This window comes from Lathamus discolor, chromosome 3 (genome assembly GCF_037157495.1).
Source record: "Lathamus discolor isolate bLatDis1 chromosome 3, bLatDis1.hap1, whole genome shotgun sequence".
NCBI lineage: Eukaryota > Metazoa > Chordata > Aves > Psittaciformes > Psittacidae > Lathamus > Lathamus discolor.
Window position 1 is genome coordinate 17,965,544 of NC_088886.1, and position 18,187 is coordinate 17,983,730.

At 40.9% G+C, this 18,187-nt stretch overlaps 1 protein-coding gene across 2 annotated transcripts in view; it reads left to right on the plus strand.

Annotated features, from left to right (window-relative positions):
- The first annotated feature begins 2,735 nt into the window (after window positions 1–2,735).
- BRINP3 (BMP/retinoic acid inducible neural specific 3) overlaps window positions 2,736–18,187 on the plus strand; it is a 211,659-nt gene continuing 196,207 nt past the window's right edge. The window contains exon 1 of one of the 2 annotated variants that reach the window (XM_065672591.1): window positions 2,736–2,914. The gene's annotated coding sequence lies outside the window, so the exon portion shown is untranslated. Of the gene's footprint in view, window positions 2,915–4,599; window positions 4,636–18,187 lie in introns of those variants that run through there. The other variant, XM_065672592.1, reaches the window with a different exon arrangement.

Consider the following 18,187-nt stretch of genomic DNA (forward strand, 5'->3'; position numbering starts at 1 on the left):
AGATCAGATTATGTCCACTGCACCTCTGGATGCTATGAAATGAAAACTGAAGTTCTAAGCCAAAGCTGAGTGAAGTCGATCTCTTCACTTTTTTGGGGAGGGTGGAACTGTTCAGACTCAGAATTCCCCTTGGCTGATTTACGCTACCTTTGCTGTGAAGTAGCCGCAGAACAGATTCAGCCTAGGACATCATTAGAGCTAGCAAGAAATGTAAAGAGAAGAGCAAAAAAGCATTAACATATCAGAAAATCTCTTATATATACACACACACATGCACACATATATAAAGGTCCATTGGCTCTTGCTAGTATTTGCAGTAACAAACACTGCTATGAAGATATTGCTGCCCATGTGCACCCTGGCACTGTTGATCTATCCCATTCACACACTATGTCTCTTTGTCTTTTGTTTTCTGGGATTCTATCAGTTCTAGAAAATGGACAGTACTCTTATTGAGTGTCTTGAATCCAAAACTCTATTTGATAGTCATTGCAGGCTTCATGTGCAGCAGTCTTTGTCAAGAAGCACAGTGATCTTTACATAAACAGGCTGACCTTTGTAACTGGCATTTCGTCAGGATGGGCTGAAGGTAGGAGAGGGAAGAAAGAGGGGAAGAAGAGCCTGCGCTACTTGTTGCTGCAAGAGAAATTGTACTCTAAGGCAAAGAGGCAAGATGCTAAGCCTTACAATTTTATAACTGCATAATAAATCATACATATGCAACAGCTACTACACTTGAACACTGCATTTTTTTCTTTACTAACCATAATATCCTTCCTTTGGTCCTTTTCTCTCATCTGCTGTAAAGTAAAAAGACAACCAAAACCAAAGCATGCTGAATCATTGGTAATATCAGACCACTCCACAATTCTTTAGTAAAATATATATATACACATATATGTGCATATATATATATATATATATATATATATATATATATAACCATGCTGACAGGAACAAACCAATGTGATGCCAGGGTAATCTTGGGTTTCTTCAGTTGCTGAAGATTGCTCTCACAACAGATTCTGGAAACATAAAACTGACAGAACTGCAAATGTACCTGAATGCTTCACACCGGAACTTAGATAACTGAGAGAAGACAAAAACCTCGGTCAAAAAGCTCAAAAGCAATTACAGTCTCTTTCAAAGACTACATGTAGCACAACGAACAAGTGCTGGTGTATTACTGATGGTTACTCCATATTGTCCAAGGTATGTGCATCACATAGTCTATATGGTCACTGTGATCATGGGAAGCATGGTGTGCCTTACATGCAGAGATGCCAAAGCTTTTGCAGGCTATTCCCTGACACGGACTGACTTTCAGTTTACTAGTACCAAGCTCTCCTCCTAACTATACATAGGGAAATACGTTTTTATTAGCTATAAACGCGAGTGTCTGCTTACAGCACATATGTAGGGGAGGGGGCACTAAGCTTCATAAATGCTGTCGCTGCCTTCCCCTCCCACACACACCTTGAAATTCAGCACACATTCTGGAGCCGCTATGCGAGGAAAAGAGATTTTTCCACCTAGCCATCTCGTGATTTCCATACAGAGAGCCCAGAAGCGCCGCGAAAAGGGGGGATGAAGGGAGGATGCTTTGCTTACCCAGGGCAGGGAGGGTGCATTAGTGATTAGCAGGAACATTTGCGCCCATCCCTCTCCCCTCACTCCGCAAATGCTTATCGCCGTGACGTCCGCCTCCCTGCATAGCTCCGAGAAGCCGGTTCCCGACGAAAGGGGGGCCCCTCTGCTGCCTTTCCCTGTCGGGGAAGGAGAGCAGGCTCAGTCCGGGACAGAGAAGGTGGAGCGGCCACAGCCGGGCGAGCAAGCAGGCGCAGAGTGCGAGCAGGGAGAACCTGCTCCGGGGGAGCCTGGTTGCGGAAAAATTAATAATAATAAAAATCTGAAACAAAGGCTTGGCCGAGGAGAGAGGGAGAGGCTGGAAGCTGGGGTCCTCTTACCCGGTAGATACCGCCGCTGTGGCTCGCAGGATTGCGGGTGGAAGAGGAGGAGGAGCGGATGCTGCGCCACACAGCAGCCAGCTAGCTAGCTACCCCGGCCCCGTGCCGTGCTCCCACGGGCTGTGCCCCAGCCCCGTGGGCTGCCCTTGACAGTACCGTGCTCTCCCCCAACACCCCTCCCACCCCCCCTGCCATGTCTCTCCCCCCTGGTGAAGCGGCCGAACCGGGGCCGTCCCCCCCCCAGCTCCGCGACTCCCCAAGCCCAGCCACGCAGGCGGCCCCCTCCCCCTCTCCCTCCTCCCTCCTTCCCCGAGGGAGATTGGCGAAGTCCTGCAAATCCTGACCCCCGCGCGGGGAGCTCCGCGGGGAAGGCAGCTTCGGGCTTCACCCGGTGTCTCCTCCCTAGCGCCCCAGCCCGCCCCTCTGCCGCAGCTGGCGGGATGAGACCCACTCTCTCTCCTCTCCGGACCGCCTCGCCTCGCTACAGCCTCCCACTTCTCTGTGCTGTTTTGTCATTGCTCTACCTGGCTTGGTAAAACCCATCTCTTTCTGCCCGCTGTTGAGATCCCACAATTTGCTATCCTTTCCTTGAGGATCACTACCACCAGCACCAAAAAGCCCACCCCAACCCCAGTACATCCTAACCCTCCCCTCAACTCTTCTTGCTATTCGGATTTCCTTCTTTTCTCCTCCCTTCCCCCCCCCCCCCCACTCCCCCCGCCCTTTGGTCTTGAGCCTCTCTCCCCACTACACACACACACAGAGGCACGCACGGTGTGAATGGTTTTGTTATACTTGCTGCTGTGCTACACAGAGCTGCTGATGGTTTCCAAAGTCCCACCACCATGCAGAGCTCTCCTTTAGCTTGAAGCCGATGATCATGGACTATATGCTTAGAGTCGGGATGCATTTTCTAACAGCTGCCTCGCTTCCTGCAATTTCACCCGGTAAGTAGGCTTTAATTCACGTTCAGATTGCTTGTTTTCAGGAAAAACAAAGCAAAGCAACGTCTCAGTGGCCTCGCCTTGCTTCTGAACCTTTCAGTATCCTGGCGGGCTCTACTTTCTAAACTCGAAGAAATTACGAAGCACCAATCCTGCTTGCCTACATCCATTCCGTACGTTAGTCACCGCTTTCGGCGCTGAGTTGCAATCCGCACCGCAGTCTCACTCCCACAGTCTTTACTATCATCCTGCTTATTCATCACCTTTTATTAATGTTTTCATCAGGCACTGTACCTGGTACATTCTCTAGTTTAACCCTTGCAGATACAGCTGCTCTTATGGATTCTGGAAGGGCTCAGTATTTCTCCGCGTGTTGGAGGGTGGACAGAAATCACTGGTGGTTAAGGGAGTCATGAGCGTGTCTAAAGGAGTGTCTGGAAGTCTGCGTGGGGAGATAAGGTGGAAAAGTTCATTATTCTTTCTGACTCCCTGAAGAAGCTTGGATTACGAGTGGGGAATTATTCTCCAGAAGGAATAGGAAAGGATTTCCAGGCTTAATTAAATCTGTCTTGTCGCTTGTGCTCGAAGGCGGCAGCGCGCCGGGCTGCGCGGGCTGCGGCTGGAGGGGGGATCAGCGGCTGCTCCTGCCCTGCCGCTCCTGCTCCCGCTTCACGCCCTTCCTGCATTCCTGAATCCCGCTACACCTCCTGGTTTTATGTATCACTATTTTCTGGAATATCTGCATTTTTCCCTGGCCTGAGGAGCGCAGGAACGAACGCCCAACATATATACGTACCTGCCGCGTTTTGTATCATAGACTATCTTTTGAATCAAGTAGGGGCTTCTGTACTTTGTAAGAAAAACAGAGGAGAGCACTAAGAAATAAATACTTTTTTTTTTTTTTTTAATTGAAAAAAAAAGGAAAAGTACCTTCAGGGCTTTCAGGGCTCTATTCGTGTTTAATACTTCCAGTATTTCTGTATTTCTAGTTAGCGGCAGAGATCCTCCCACGTTCAGTAGCAGAAGGTAGGCAGGTAACGTTACTTTTCGCTAGGAGATATTCACTGGGCTTTATTTAACTCTATCGTGTGGTGTGCAGGATAGGTGTGTGTGTGCGCGTGTGTACAGTCGTGTCTCCAAAGTAGTGAGCGCAGACATCACAAGGAAGGTGCTAAAAGCTTGCGAGCGGGTAGAGATGCCAGTAAGAGATACGAATTTATTGCCTGGTGGCAAGCAGAGGACGGGAAAGATCAATGCCTCCTTCCATACCGCGCTCCTGAGAATGCTTCCCAGTCGCCTCCTCCCCCCTCCGCCTCCAAATTGCTGGCTGATGTAGGGAAAAGGGGAGTGAAGAAGCCCTTCAGGCGTGCAATCCAAAATTCATCCTTCCTCTAGCTCTCCTCTACTCCCGGCAGCTCGAAACTCCCGTCTACTCTTCTTATCTAAGCGTCCTTCTCCCAGTGTCTCTTCTCCAGGAGGTTTTCCCGTCACCGTCCCTGCAGACCTGCCTCCCCTGCTCCAGCCCGCCCCCCCCACTGCACACACATCCTTCTGCCCCGGGGCCCTTCGCACGGGACTCGGATAGTGAAACAAATCCCAGCCATTTCTCCTGAATTACCCGACTCTGACGCTGCTGCGGTTGGGATCCTGCCGCACCAAGCTGCTCAAGAAAGTTTACTTGCAGTCATAACCCCTTCCCTTCCTAGGTGTAGAGGATTACATGGGTAAGTGCGTTTCAAAAGTTCTACCTGATTTTCAGTATCTTCCTTTTTTTTTTTTTTTTTTTTTTTTTTCCCTCTTCTAACTCTGGGGAGAAACAATCAACCAAAACTGGGAGTCCTGAGAGATTTACTCGCTGTGGGAATACCTCACCCAGTGAGCATCACCTTGTCGTGCTAGTTAAATGGTAGCGCTCTGCAGAAGAGATTTATGTGCCTATCAGCAGAGTATTTCCCGGGTTTAAGAGCACTCTATTTTCCCTCTGTGCCGACCGGGGTGAGAGATGGTAGGACACAGGATGGGGGCAGCTGAGTTGTTTAGATCACAGTCACTGTAATGGATGGCAGTAAAACGGTGCCTGGACAGTAAAACTGACACAGGTTGGACAGGGTGGTGTTTCTGTGCGAAGCAGAAGCCAAGAGGGGGACACTCCAAACCCTTTGCATACAAACATCAAATAAATCAATGCAATTAATGTGGGCTTAATGGGCGATTGCAACAAGCAAGCATGAGGTATGCTAAATAGAGAAGATTCTTTTAAGCCTTGACGGTTCATTTCCAGCGTTCAGCCCTCCCAGACTAGAGGATACCCTCATATTGGGCTGGATGACTCAGAAAAATACTGGGATGTCAGACAGGAGCCTGGCTGTTTTGCTTTGCTTTGGCTGGTTCTTTTGCATTTTGTACAAAACACTGGTAGTGTGATGCCTCCCAAACCCCGTGGCCCATTCCCAAGGGAATGGTCCCAAACAGCCGTCTTCATTTAGGTGTCCAGACTACTTGCTTGTCTGTCTGATTTCACTGCCAAGGATTACTTCTGCTTCCTCTGCTACCTTCATCTCCCCTGGAGCTGTGTGGGTTTGGGACTCCTTTTTGGCCAGGAGTTAATTTCTTAATTTCAACTATCTCCAGTGGAAGACAGACATCCAAAGAGGGAGGTTTGGCGAAGGAAACACCTGTAAAGATGCATATCAAAGTCCAGCCTGACTGGTCATCCACCCACGCTTAACCCTACACTGTTTCTTCAAGTTGTGCTTGTCCCTGGGGTGAGGTACCATGGGGGCTGTTGGGGGAGGGCTTGTTGCCCCTAAAGCCTTGCCTGCCACTGAGAAGGTAGGCAAACGAAAGAGAAATCAAACCTCCAAGAGAGCGGCTGTCTGCTCCATTGCAGCCCAGAAAACACCCATGTGTGCAGGCTTGCCAAGGCTGCCGGCAGCAGGGAGGGAGAGATACTTGACTGGAACGAGTTAATCAAGGGCTGCAGGGTGTTCCAAGCATGATCCCTGTGTCACCTCACAGATACGCTAGCCAAGCCTAGGCAACAGAACCATGAACTACATGTAGCATTGTGTAAAAAGCAAGGTAAAGAAAATAGGGCATATACCATATGTTGGAAGACAGGAGTTGGGCTGTTATGGGCTACAATTTCTGTGCTATTTAGAGACCATCCTGCATTTGAAAAGGTAAGGGCTTTGTCAACAGCAATCTGCATTGTTGTTCACATCTGAATTCAAGTGCATTCTCTGTGTACCTTTCATTAAGTGTTAAAATTGTGTAGTGCACAGAGTGGGAAGAGAGTGGAATATGGCATGATTCACTGTTTGGGAATCTTGTTGAAAGACTATGTCAGTTTCAAGTTGTAATGATTTCTTTCAGAGATTAAGCAAGTGTATGCATGTGAAGTAAATTCATGACTGGCAGAAGAATGTATGTGATAAGTGAAGGACGTTGTGTTGTAGCATCTAAATCAGTCATGGATCCATATCAAATGAAGGCCAATGTGAGATAGATCTGATTTTGAAAAAAAGACATAGAGTAGTTCAGAGACATGTATCTGACAAGAAAGTCTGTCAGAAGAAACAAAAATAACTTCTTTCCTAGAAAAACCCACATCTAACTATTTAAAAATGTCATCGTAAAAGAATGCTATAAAAAGAAGTGAAGTCAAAACCTTATAGTCTGCATTTTCAAACATGAGTGACACTGACACATTAAGTATGCAGAAACAAAGATAAGATGGCCCTACCTTCATTTACAAGATAAAAGAAATAAATTCGTAGGAGCAATCCATTTAGATATCAGACTTTACAGACTACTGTCAGTGCTCAACTCCATCCATACAAGTAGTTACTTTTTTTTAAACATGTGCTCTATCAGCTTTACCATATTCTCAGAGACCTAGCTTTGAGAATAGAAGCATTTGACTTCTATCTCTTCCTCTCTGTATTTCAGTGTAGCGACAGAACTGTAGTCTTAGATGCTGCGGTGATGCTGTCTAATTATCAGAATTCCATAGCAAAAGTACCTACAAATTTTTGCCTTCAAACATTTTTCTCTCTAAAACATGTACATAATTAAAGGGCTAGGGTGTGGGGTGGAGGCACAAAGTATGCTATATTTTCAGTAAACTGATCCACCCCCAGTGAAAGCTAACTTCCACAACAGACACTGAGTTCATCAGAGTTGCTGTGTTTGGGGTGCTTGTTCATGAATTGCTGAAACACTGTGAGTGAAAACGTTAAATGGGAAACACGGAATCAAGCAGCTGGGTGTTCTACAGATCTTGCTGCAGAAGGCAGCATTTGTACAACAAGCCAACAATAAAACTTGAGGATCTTTAAGTGATATAATGACCCCATTTCATCCTCTTCTATTTTTTCTACTATGGTCTGAATGTTATTGTGAAGAATAAATCACAGAAGTCTACTAATTGTTTACAACAATGTGTGCCTGAAAAGTTATTTCTTTAGTCACATACATTGCAGTGACTTTTCACTCCTCTCAGCCCCAGGTAGAGATGATGATTTATGGGACTAAAATATTTTTACTCCATTTGGATTAATTTGAAATTGAATAATCATATCTGACTATGATCAGTCTAAGAAATTTCTTGTTTGAGATGCAACACCTACTGAAAACAAATGAGAGACCTTTTCATCAGCAAGCTTGCTTTCCCAGCAGTTGTTGAAAATTTAAATGGAAAATTGGAAGATCAATCAATTTACAAAATTTTTTGCTTAGAAGAAAAAGGGAGTGGTAGGAAGTATTAGGTGATACTTTATGGAAGCATTAAGGGTTTTCTAGCCTTATGCCTAATGAAGGCCTTTCTTATTCATTCATATGAGAGCAAAATCATCGGAAATACATTTTGACCAATGTAGCCAAAATACTCTTTCAAAAAGTTGCATTAAAGAAAACTGTCATGCTAGACTGCTGCAGGTAGTCTAACTTACAACCAGTCATTTTATGGGGAAGTTATCTTACTTTTCTTCTTGATCTCACCGTTTACCATCATAAGAGAGAGCACTTTTCAAAAATAAAGTTGCAGCCACATTCTCTTTGTAGCATTCCTGTTGTTCAATATGCCTGCTGTTCAGTGAGGGCCTGATTTTGTACAATTAAAGGAGATCAGAGCATTGTTATTAACTTCACTGAAAGCAAGATCAATTTCCAAGATAAGAATTTGGAACCAAAATCGACCTCAGATTTAAAGTTAAAAGAAGCAAGCATCATGAAGTTACATGCTGCGTACTGAAGAATGTAAGGTTTTGCATATCTTGGGTGAAATAACATTAAAATACTAAAGAACTGAAGGATTTTTAACCTGATCTTATGTCAATTTAAGTCTCAGTTCTCTATCATCATTGACAAATCAACATTTCTCTATATGAAACTGAGGAACATAGAGAGCTCTAGTTTTTGAAGTGCCCCACTGAGCTGCAGGCATTCAGTATCTTGTGACTCAAGTCATCGTAATGCTGAAAACTGTAATGTGAATAATTTGGTCTCTTAGCTCTGAAATTAATCATTTTTATGTACCACAATAAGTGTGTATACATAAACATAGTTGGCGTATACGTATGTATACATAGATATAAATATATATGATTCGCACTATCCATTCATCCCTCCACACACATGATTTGGTATAATTACTCTTTTGCCCTATCTCATACCAATTATTTAGCAGTCTTTTTCCCATCTCCTATTGAAAGTCACCGCTTGCTCTACGTGCCACAAAATAATGCACTGACGAGGAAAGAAGGACACTCTCTGCAATGTTAAAGTTTTTCATGTTTAACTAATAAGCCTCTCACAAAGGCCACAGATTTTGTTCCACCTTCAAAAGATTGTCCAGGTATATATACTGTTAGCTAAATTAAGACTATTAAACTGCAGTGCTTTCTCTTATAATGAGGTGAGCTCCTAAGGCTCGTCAGTCAGATACCTTTACTGTAGCAGTCAGATTAATGATTATTAGAAAAATCTACTAATTTGGAGTAACACCTTCACTGCCACGCCTATCAGCACTTGATTAATGAGAAAAGTGATTTCTGAGGTATTTATTATACATTGCCAAGCAAAGGACCTAAATCTGGGGAATCTGAACGTTACTCCGTACATTTAATCCCTAATATTCATGTCTACTGAGAACTCTGTAGAGCTAAATTAAGCTCTTTCAGCACACATAAATCTACTGGAAATAACAAAAACAGCTGGTTAACTGAACATGGATGACCACTCTGAAGTCAAAAGGGATTAATAAAATACATTATAAATACATTCTTCATATATTCCCTCCCTCCCCTCTCTCTATTTGAAATCTCTATTTTCAAAGAGGCTTAACATCACTGGTAAAAAATACTGCTGCATGCTGGAAAACGGTATTGTGGATTAATGTGCCAGCCCAAGATTTTACTTTTAATTAGGTATTTTTCACCTGAAACATTACTGAACCCTGCTTGTTTACAGTTTGGAGGACAGATAGAACAAGTCTTTATTACAACAAATTTTATCTTATATAATTTTGTCTTGTACTTTGAACACAAAAATTTACATGCATGTAGCTTATCTACATATGCATACTTTAGATTCTTGACAGTGATCATATCAGCACCTGTATTTACTTATAGTAAAGATTTAAAAACAGTGCAAGCAAAATATCAGAGTTCAACATTTTGTTCTTCCATCTTGAACTGCTGGATGATCTATGTGGCAGGGCTTATAGCCACCACTTTTCCACAAGAATGTGCAGATGCTCAGCATTTCTTGGATTAATCACCTTATTCCTTAGTTTTGTACCAACATATCTAATGAATATGGTTGTTTATGTAAAGCAGCAATGTTTATGCAAGTGGAGACTCATCCTTCTACCAGCCTCTGGACATTATGAATATATTTCACATAGAGCCATTAGCTGGTGATGGCCATTAGTCGGTGATGTTCCCTTTTTTAATCACTGCTCCTGTGGGATGTGAATCTGACTCACTGGCTTAAAAAGTAAAAGCTTTAGTAACTAAGTACCCTTTGAGCTATCTGTTAGCACAAGTTTATTAGATTGATTCACATTAGTTGAAGAGACAGTAGTGGCTTTTTTTTTTGAAACGTGCTCTTATTCTTAAAACAGCTCAATTTCTTCACACTGGTTTGTCTTGGACAGGCAAAGTCTAGAACATTTTTGCCCCCACCCCAGTCTTTCTGGAGGAAAAAAAAAGAAGAAAAAAGAAAAAGCTATAATAAGGAAAGTCTATGTTCCTCATACTTAGAAAAACTGCAATGACCTGTAATCTCTAATAAACGGACTGTGTGTCTCTTACTCTGAACTATAAAGATACCAGCTGAAAGTTTAAAGCTTTTCAGTATTATCTTAACACCTTTCTACTAAATCAGAATGTGTTTTTCTATGGGCTACAGCAAGAAACAGTGATAATTTTGTTAGTGTGCTAACATGGTTTTAGACTATCACGTAGATAAATTAAGACAGTAGGGAGATTGAAATTTGTGATAAAACATTAAAGCCCAGACTTTCTGTGTAACATGATGTTCACAAGAAAAACATTTTGTAACAAACAGCCCCCGCTTTTTTTTTTCCAATTTTTTAATTTTTTCTAAAATTGTCAAAAATCAAGACTTACAAGGAAGCTCTGGTGTTATATTTATATGAGATAGCAGGCTGCCCACTACATGTGACATAATTATTACTTGTACAATCAAGTTTTGTGTATTATCCATCTTGATGAGCAATTAGGTTCAGACTGGCTTGCTGAAGCCTGAATCTTAGGTCAGTCAGCCATAAAGTCCCCACTCTTACAATAAAAAATTAATGGCTATAACATGAACATTTAAGAGGATCTGGCTATTGCCCATATAGCTACAGGCTTAGAATGTTGCAGCAAAGGGACTTATGAAACGCCACATTGCAGTTTATGGTAGGATCTGATGTAGAACTATGGTCTCTTGAATTCTCTGTAAGTCCTGTCTAAGGAGCTTGCATAACAGGAAATAAGTTGTTTCTGACAGGAGAATAGGCGCAATGTAAGTTGTTTATTTTATTTTTTTCTGCTAGCATAAATAACTTGGGGTTTAGGAACCTGAAAACTGTTTTAAACATCCATTTACACCAGCTGAAAACAAGATACATCATCTGTGAAATCAGATGTAAAATATGCTATGAGCTCTGGAGCACTTTTATCTCAAAAGGCATGATAGAAGAGCAAACCAAAACCATTACCACTCTACTAGATAACAATGTTAATAAATAAAATATATAAAATCATGCATTCTTATTGTAATGTATCAGAAAAGTGCACTGAATGAAAAATGTCATCCCATTAGGTCTTTATGGAGATTATTTCTAACTACTGGTCTAAGCTGTAACCACTTATTTTCACATGGAAAATAAAATCAAGAAAGGTATAAATCCTTGATAAGATATCACTTAATTGAAATTGCAGGACTATATCTCATGCCTGAGCCAGAGCTCCTAAACCAAGATATTAATTCTTAGAAATAATGCCCTCCAACCTTATTTTTGTGCTAGCATTTCAAACATAAACAGGATTATAGTTTAGGTTAAGTAATATCTGAGGGTATGGAAGCACATGAATCTAGGCTGTAAACTAGGTTTTGTAAATATATCCATATTACAGTCAATAGAGTTCAATACTTATTTGGCCCTCTTCTTAAGACCAGAGAACAGCTACGCAGCATTATTTTTTTTCTCTTCGTTATTGTACAAACAATATTAGCACTTCAACAGCTTCAAAAACCTATTTTTGTCTGAGACTAACTATTCTTTTCCCCTTCGTCCTTTTCTGAAGGTTTGTTGCAGAATCTGCAGAAACAAAAATTTTAAGTAGCAACAAAAATAGTCAACCACCTTGTTAGTAGAATGACCAACTTCTTTTTTATTTTATGGTATTTTTGTCATCCTATAATTCAGAATTACTCTATAGACATTAATTTCCTGATTTCCTGAACAGAAACTATAATTAAAGAAGCTTAAGGCACTTGTTGACGGTTATATGGTAAAATTACAACTATACTTCAAGGTAACTCTGCTCCAAATACTCTCCTTCCTCTTTAAACTGAATCTTCAGCTCAGCAATTTGTTGAGCAAAGTTTCCTTTCACCCCATCTCATTCTAGTTTAATATAAGTTCTTCTGCATTAGAGAAAAAACAGTTATATTTGTTTTGGTCCTCAGACTTGAAAACCTAAAAGCTTTAGTGTACAACCTGTAAATAGCTGCTTCTTCCCATTCTAGATGGTAACAGCTGAAACAACCCAGGATTTTAAAACTGGTAGAAGGAGGAAATTAAACAGGTAAAAGCTCTTTGTTACTCTGATGTGGTTCACTGGATATAGGTAACTTAATGTGTCTTTCCATATCTAACTGATACTTAGCTAATAAATTGGGCCAGAAAACTGTCTGGGAATTAATAGTTATAAATGAAAAAGAGATACTAGAACTGGCACTTCATGACTTTTCAGTGGTAGTTTAATACTTAATTTTAGGGTGTACTCTACAAATCTTAAGGACCTACTTAATTGCCATTGAAACATACCCCACATCATAGCAGTGAATATTGAAAAGTTTAGGTTAAGCATTGAGTTTTAAAAAAATCCAGTAAGCTGGAATGCAAGCTTCTGAATATGTCTCCTGTTTGGATTTTTTCCAAACTCAAATGCTCCAGTATGCAAAATTTTATGTCACAGTGGCACGTGATAGCTTGTGCCTGAGGAAATACTGGACCAGAAACTCTTCCTATCCTGCTCTTTTCTTTTTTTGTAGCACAGATCCCAAATGTATTCAAAGAGAGCTTGTTCTGTTTCCATTCTAACTCTTTTCATACCATCAGATATTTGCTGGAAATTTTTTAATTACTTGGGAGAATGTTTAGCTTAACTTGTGCAATGGGAGAGTGATTAAGGCTGAAATGTAAAGTACATTTCTACATGTAAAGTTGTTTGCTCAGTCCATGTGCACTCATGTGTTTGGAAAGTTAAAGACTTTCTCTCACATGAACTTTTCTCATTGCTAACGCAGAGTGATCCAGTCTAGAGCAGGTTTAAAGCTCTCAAAGCAGCTTTTTTTTTTTTTTTTTTTTCCTCCTGTGGCTTTGTGGTATCCTGGATATCAGTGATCTGATGCCCAGGGCTTTGTCAGGGTCCTGCTTTAGCAGTTCCAGAAATTCATTTGATTTTGTCTCCTTATGTGCTGATGGATTTTTATTTTCCAAGGGCTTAGGTACCAGCTCCTATCTAAAGATAAGGAATTGAGACACCATGAAGACGGGGGGATTCTTTCTCTCTGTTGTGCACCTTCACAATTTATGCTTGATGCTTGCAAGTGCTTTCATAAACCATGCATTCTGCCTTTACACGGTAGAGTGACTCCTCATGGCTCATGAGTGCAGAACAAAGGCTAAAGCAGCCAGGATCTGCAGCCAAGCTGGGAGCCAAGCTGCGCCAGTGATCTCCAGGCAAAGATGTGTGCAGCCAGGCCTGAGGTCGAGCCAGCAAGCCCGAGCACCAATGAGGGCGCTGTGGCAGTCACACCAACACCACTCACGCAGAGACAGAAGGTCCAGGAGACCCCAGTCAGCCTCCAGGGCAGGCAGAGGTACCACATGAGGCTGGTCAGGATCATTGAGGCCTGTCTGTGCACTCAGAGCCCTGACAGCTAATTTCTTCCCTTCAGTGTATTTGTTGAAGGAACAGATTGACTTGTTAAGGCAAAAAAGACTGAAATTGCAATTTGGGGACGCTGCCCTTACGTTATCAGTTAAAGCACATAAGGATCCATTTGCACAGGAGGATAAACTTAGATTAACAGATTGAAAAAGTGCCTGAGGGAATTTATACATCATGATCTGGGCAGCAAAGATAAAAATTAGGTCTTTTACAAATATCAGGCATTAAAACAATTACCTCAGTACACCTGACAGCCAGTGCGTATTTTGAGGGCTAAAGAGATCAGCACTAGCTGTACCAGGATGCAATAGAAATCGTGTGGGTGCATCCAATTAAAGACTCACAGGCACTTGCAGGACTGAAATTCTGCAGGGACAGTGCAAACACCTAGGCATGTTTTGTGTTCAATAGCTGTAACCTGCAGCAATCAACTCTCATGTTCCAGACAGACCTGAGGCAGGTCTGAGGCTGCAGAGGTCGATCTGACATATGCTCTCTTTTTCTGTAGGTGCATTTTATATTTCTCTTCTTCTCTGATGGCTGGCATGAGGAGAAAAATTGCAGGATTGTTAAAAAAAAAGAAAAGATTCAGAGGTTCTTTTGTTCTCTGTTTCGACTTTTGAGAACATAGTTACAGGGGTCTTGTCCTTGTTTCACATAGCAAAGAGAGAAGAAAGCTGAAATCCAGGAGTGGATGAAGCTCTATTTGATCAAAGAAAAGATGTTGCTTTAGGTTGCTCACAGTCAAAGCAGATACCAGGACCTGATATGAGGACCCCGCTTATTTTTAAGCCTGGAACATAAAACTTACTTAAGGATATTAGACATCATCATAGAATTATTTTCTCATTTCATATTTGCCAATGCACCTACTTTTGAGTCTCTGCTGAGGACAGTTCCTAGGTAGAGACTTATTGTAGCTCACGACAAATTACAGAGAACAAGCTGATTTGACCCCCTCACTGAGAATCATCTGTTGGCAAATATATGTCTATCCAGATGCCTCCTATTTGCATAATGGCACAAGCTGTACTGTTCAGTTCATGTGTATCATACCTGGTGGCAGGGAGAGCCGTACATTGTTTAACTCCCCCGGCCCCTATATCAAGTGTACCCTGTTACACCTCTTATCATATTTCATAAAAAGTAGTAACTTTAAAAGCCCTAAGGCTTATAAGTGAGTGGAAAAATGGAATATGAAAAAACCTCAGAAATTATAAAATTATGATCTTACTGAAATCTAACTACCTACAAACAGAATTGGTTGTATTACACTATCCGTTATCAGATTTTTTTCTTTGTTTTTAAAGGGATATATACTTATTAATGACTACATGGATCAGTCCAGAAAAGCTAGGCTTTTTGTTTTGCATAAAAGTGCACCACTTTAGAGACATTAAGGTTTCTAACTCTTGTGGAGAGATGAACATGGTGTTTCCTGATAAGTTGCTTATTTCTTTTATTTGAAAGAATGTATCTGAGAATAACAATCTTAAATTTTTATTTCATCATTATGAGAAGTTACAGCCAGGAGAATTCCATGTCAGCATAGAGGATTCTCAGCTTGCAATGGAGAGCTTGGACATTTCAGCATTTTCATGGAATTGTAGTGAACATAAAAACCAAAGTCTTCAGACAGACCCTCGTCTTCTTTATTTCTGCTGTCAGAGGAACATCTCTGTGAGATTCAGAAGGAAAGAGCGAATGACAGAGACAAGGCTGTGCTCCTTTCTATGGTGCTGAGAGATTGCAATGTCACTGTTCCATGTATAACAGAGGAGAGAGCATCTCAGACCAAGGCCACAGTACTTTCCAGACTTGCATAACAGAGAGAGACATTGTTTGTTTTGCACTTGCCAGTGCTCTGTTCTTGGGTGATATAAATGCATGGATTTTACCAGCCATCAGCACCCTTTACATGTTCATGGAAGCTAAGGCTTAGCTATGGGATTTCCAGAAATTGCTGAGTCAAATCAATTTGCATTATTGCTAGTGAGGAAAATATTCTTCTAACAAAGAATTTAGTCCATTATGCTTCTTGAACTCACTTGAACCTCAGAATTTAGAAGAGAAAGTACTGAAAACTTATTAGAATTTTGAAGTGGTAACTGGGTGAAACCCTGGAGATAACAGAAAGTAGGTGTGCTGAGCATCTATAATTGATAATTGTTCTCTAACCTAGCTCATCAAAGAGGTGGCATATTGACATGACAGTTTTGTTTGAAGTGGTCTTCTCTACAGAGTGTCTTCTCCACTTTAAAATCTTCCAGCTCTATTACTTAACAGGTGTTCATTTATTTTTATCCCTCCTGAAAACCAGCAGGTACTCTACTGCAAATTTAATTCAGATTGTTCCTCCCTGGAGTTCCGTGATGGCTGTTGTAACTCCAATCTCTGTATGTTCCACATGCCTATAACAGTATTCAAAAAATGTTTTCAGGACATTTGCATTCATTAGAGAATTTGAATATTTAAAATTCTGAGATTTTTCACACTGTAACTTTAGGAAAATTCTTTTGGCTTGAATTTTCTGAATGATTTTTAGTACGAAATACACATTAAAATCCCTCTAACAGCTAAAAAAAATAATCTTAGCCTTGGTCTTTTCATGTCTCAGTTCCTTATTTGTTAAATTGAGGTAAAAGTTTACCTCTCAAGGGTGTTATGAGAATTAATGCTATGCAGACTGATTCTACAACGATAACACAATATAGACAAGTGGATAAGTATCAGTTAGAAATGCACACATTATTTTGCTCTCCCTAAGGACTAGCAGTATACTTATATTCTTTTAGAAAATACCTTCATATATCTTTATAACAAGGAGATTATTTACTTCTGTAACTACACAGGTTCTTTAAAGGCATTTTTGCCTTTATGAAATGCTGTGAGGTATAGCATTAAGGCAAACATAGGACATGGCTCTTACCTATTCGTTTTCAAGTGTTCTTTTGATCTAGTTTAGGGGAATGGTACATATACAAAGTAATTCATTTTTCAATCCTAATATTATAATTTTGAATTCAAAAGGGACTCAATTAGTCATCATTACAGTTTAATGGCCTCAAACACTTTAGTGTTAAGGAATACTTAGGAAAGTAAACTCCTACCTCTTGTAATTTAAACCATTACATGATTATTTTCAGTTGAAAAGATGATTCAGGAAAAATAGAATGTTAAGTCTTAGCTAGTGATTTTATAACAGCAGTACGTATGGAAATTAAAATTCTCATTATGCTCTTTGTAGTTTCATTTAATGACAAGAAAGTATGCCCAGGGTCTTCCTAATCTATGAAAAGGATGATGGAGGTGAAAGAGTATGCTGTCCAATATATTTTTCCCTGATTTATAGGTAAAAATACAAATGTATCTGTGGATTTTCACTCTGTTGTGATGCAAAACAAAGGAGAAGGACTTGGGGAGTATTGGTTGATGAGAAGCTAAACATGGCAGTGTGTACTTGCAGCCCAGAAAGTCAACTGTGTCCTAGGCTGCATCAGAAGGACCATGGCCAGGAGGTCGAGGGAGGGGGTTCTCCTCCTCTACTCTGCTCTTGTGTCCTGAAACCCTGCAGTCAGCTTTGGGGTCCCCAACACAAGAGGGATGTGGAGCTGCTCAAGGAAGTCCAGAGGAGGGGAGGCCACAAAGATCCTCTGAGGACTGGAGCACCTCTGCTATAGGGGCAGGCTGAGAGAGCTGGACTTGTTCAGCCTGGAGAAGAGAAGGACCAGGAAAGACCTTATTGCAGTCTTCCAACATGTAAAAGGGGCCTACAGGAGGTTTGTAGAGGGACTTTTTACAAGGGCCTGTAGTAGCAGGACAAAGGAGAATGGATTTAAGCTGACAGAGGGTAGATTTAGATCCAAGTCCAGATCATGTTACAAACAGTTACACTTGTACCTAAAAAGACAATAAACCTTAACTATTTCTTTGGTGATATAGACAGATTATTATATTAGACTATAAACTCCTTTGGTTCATATGAGCTTCCATGCACTTCTTGAGGCAGCTAACTTCTTGCAGCTGATATGTTCATAATCTATACAAAAGACTCTTCAGAATATTCATGTCTCAAATATGTGCAGAGCATATTTATTCAGCTACACCATTTCCAGAATAATGGACAGGTGGTACTGAGTGTGCAGAACTGTGCTATTGGAAACATTCTTTAAATTATTGATGATAAAGAAATTCTTCTTTTGCCAAATAAAGAAAATCATAGTAAGGGGCACTGTAAAGATGTCATGAGTGCTGGTTTGAGTGAATGTGAATTAAAAAATGTTTGTTGCTGTACATTCATCACTCAGAAAAAGGAATGCTCTTACATTAATATATTTTAATTAATTCTGTGCTGTTTTATCTTACATAGAAAACTAGAGTATTTTTTTCTATATTTTTAGGAATCTACATGACTTTGTTATTTCAGTATTTCTGAGAACTTCATGCTCTCGCATAAATGTTTTCACAAAATCTGAGCAAGATATAGAATCATTATCCCATTTCACAGGTATGGGACTGAGGTATAGAGAGAAACTGTGGCTTGTCTTCACTGAGTTCCTACATGAGGCTCTCTATGGTTAAT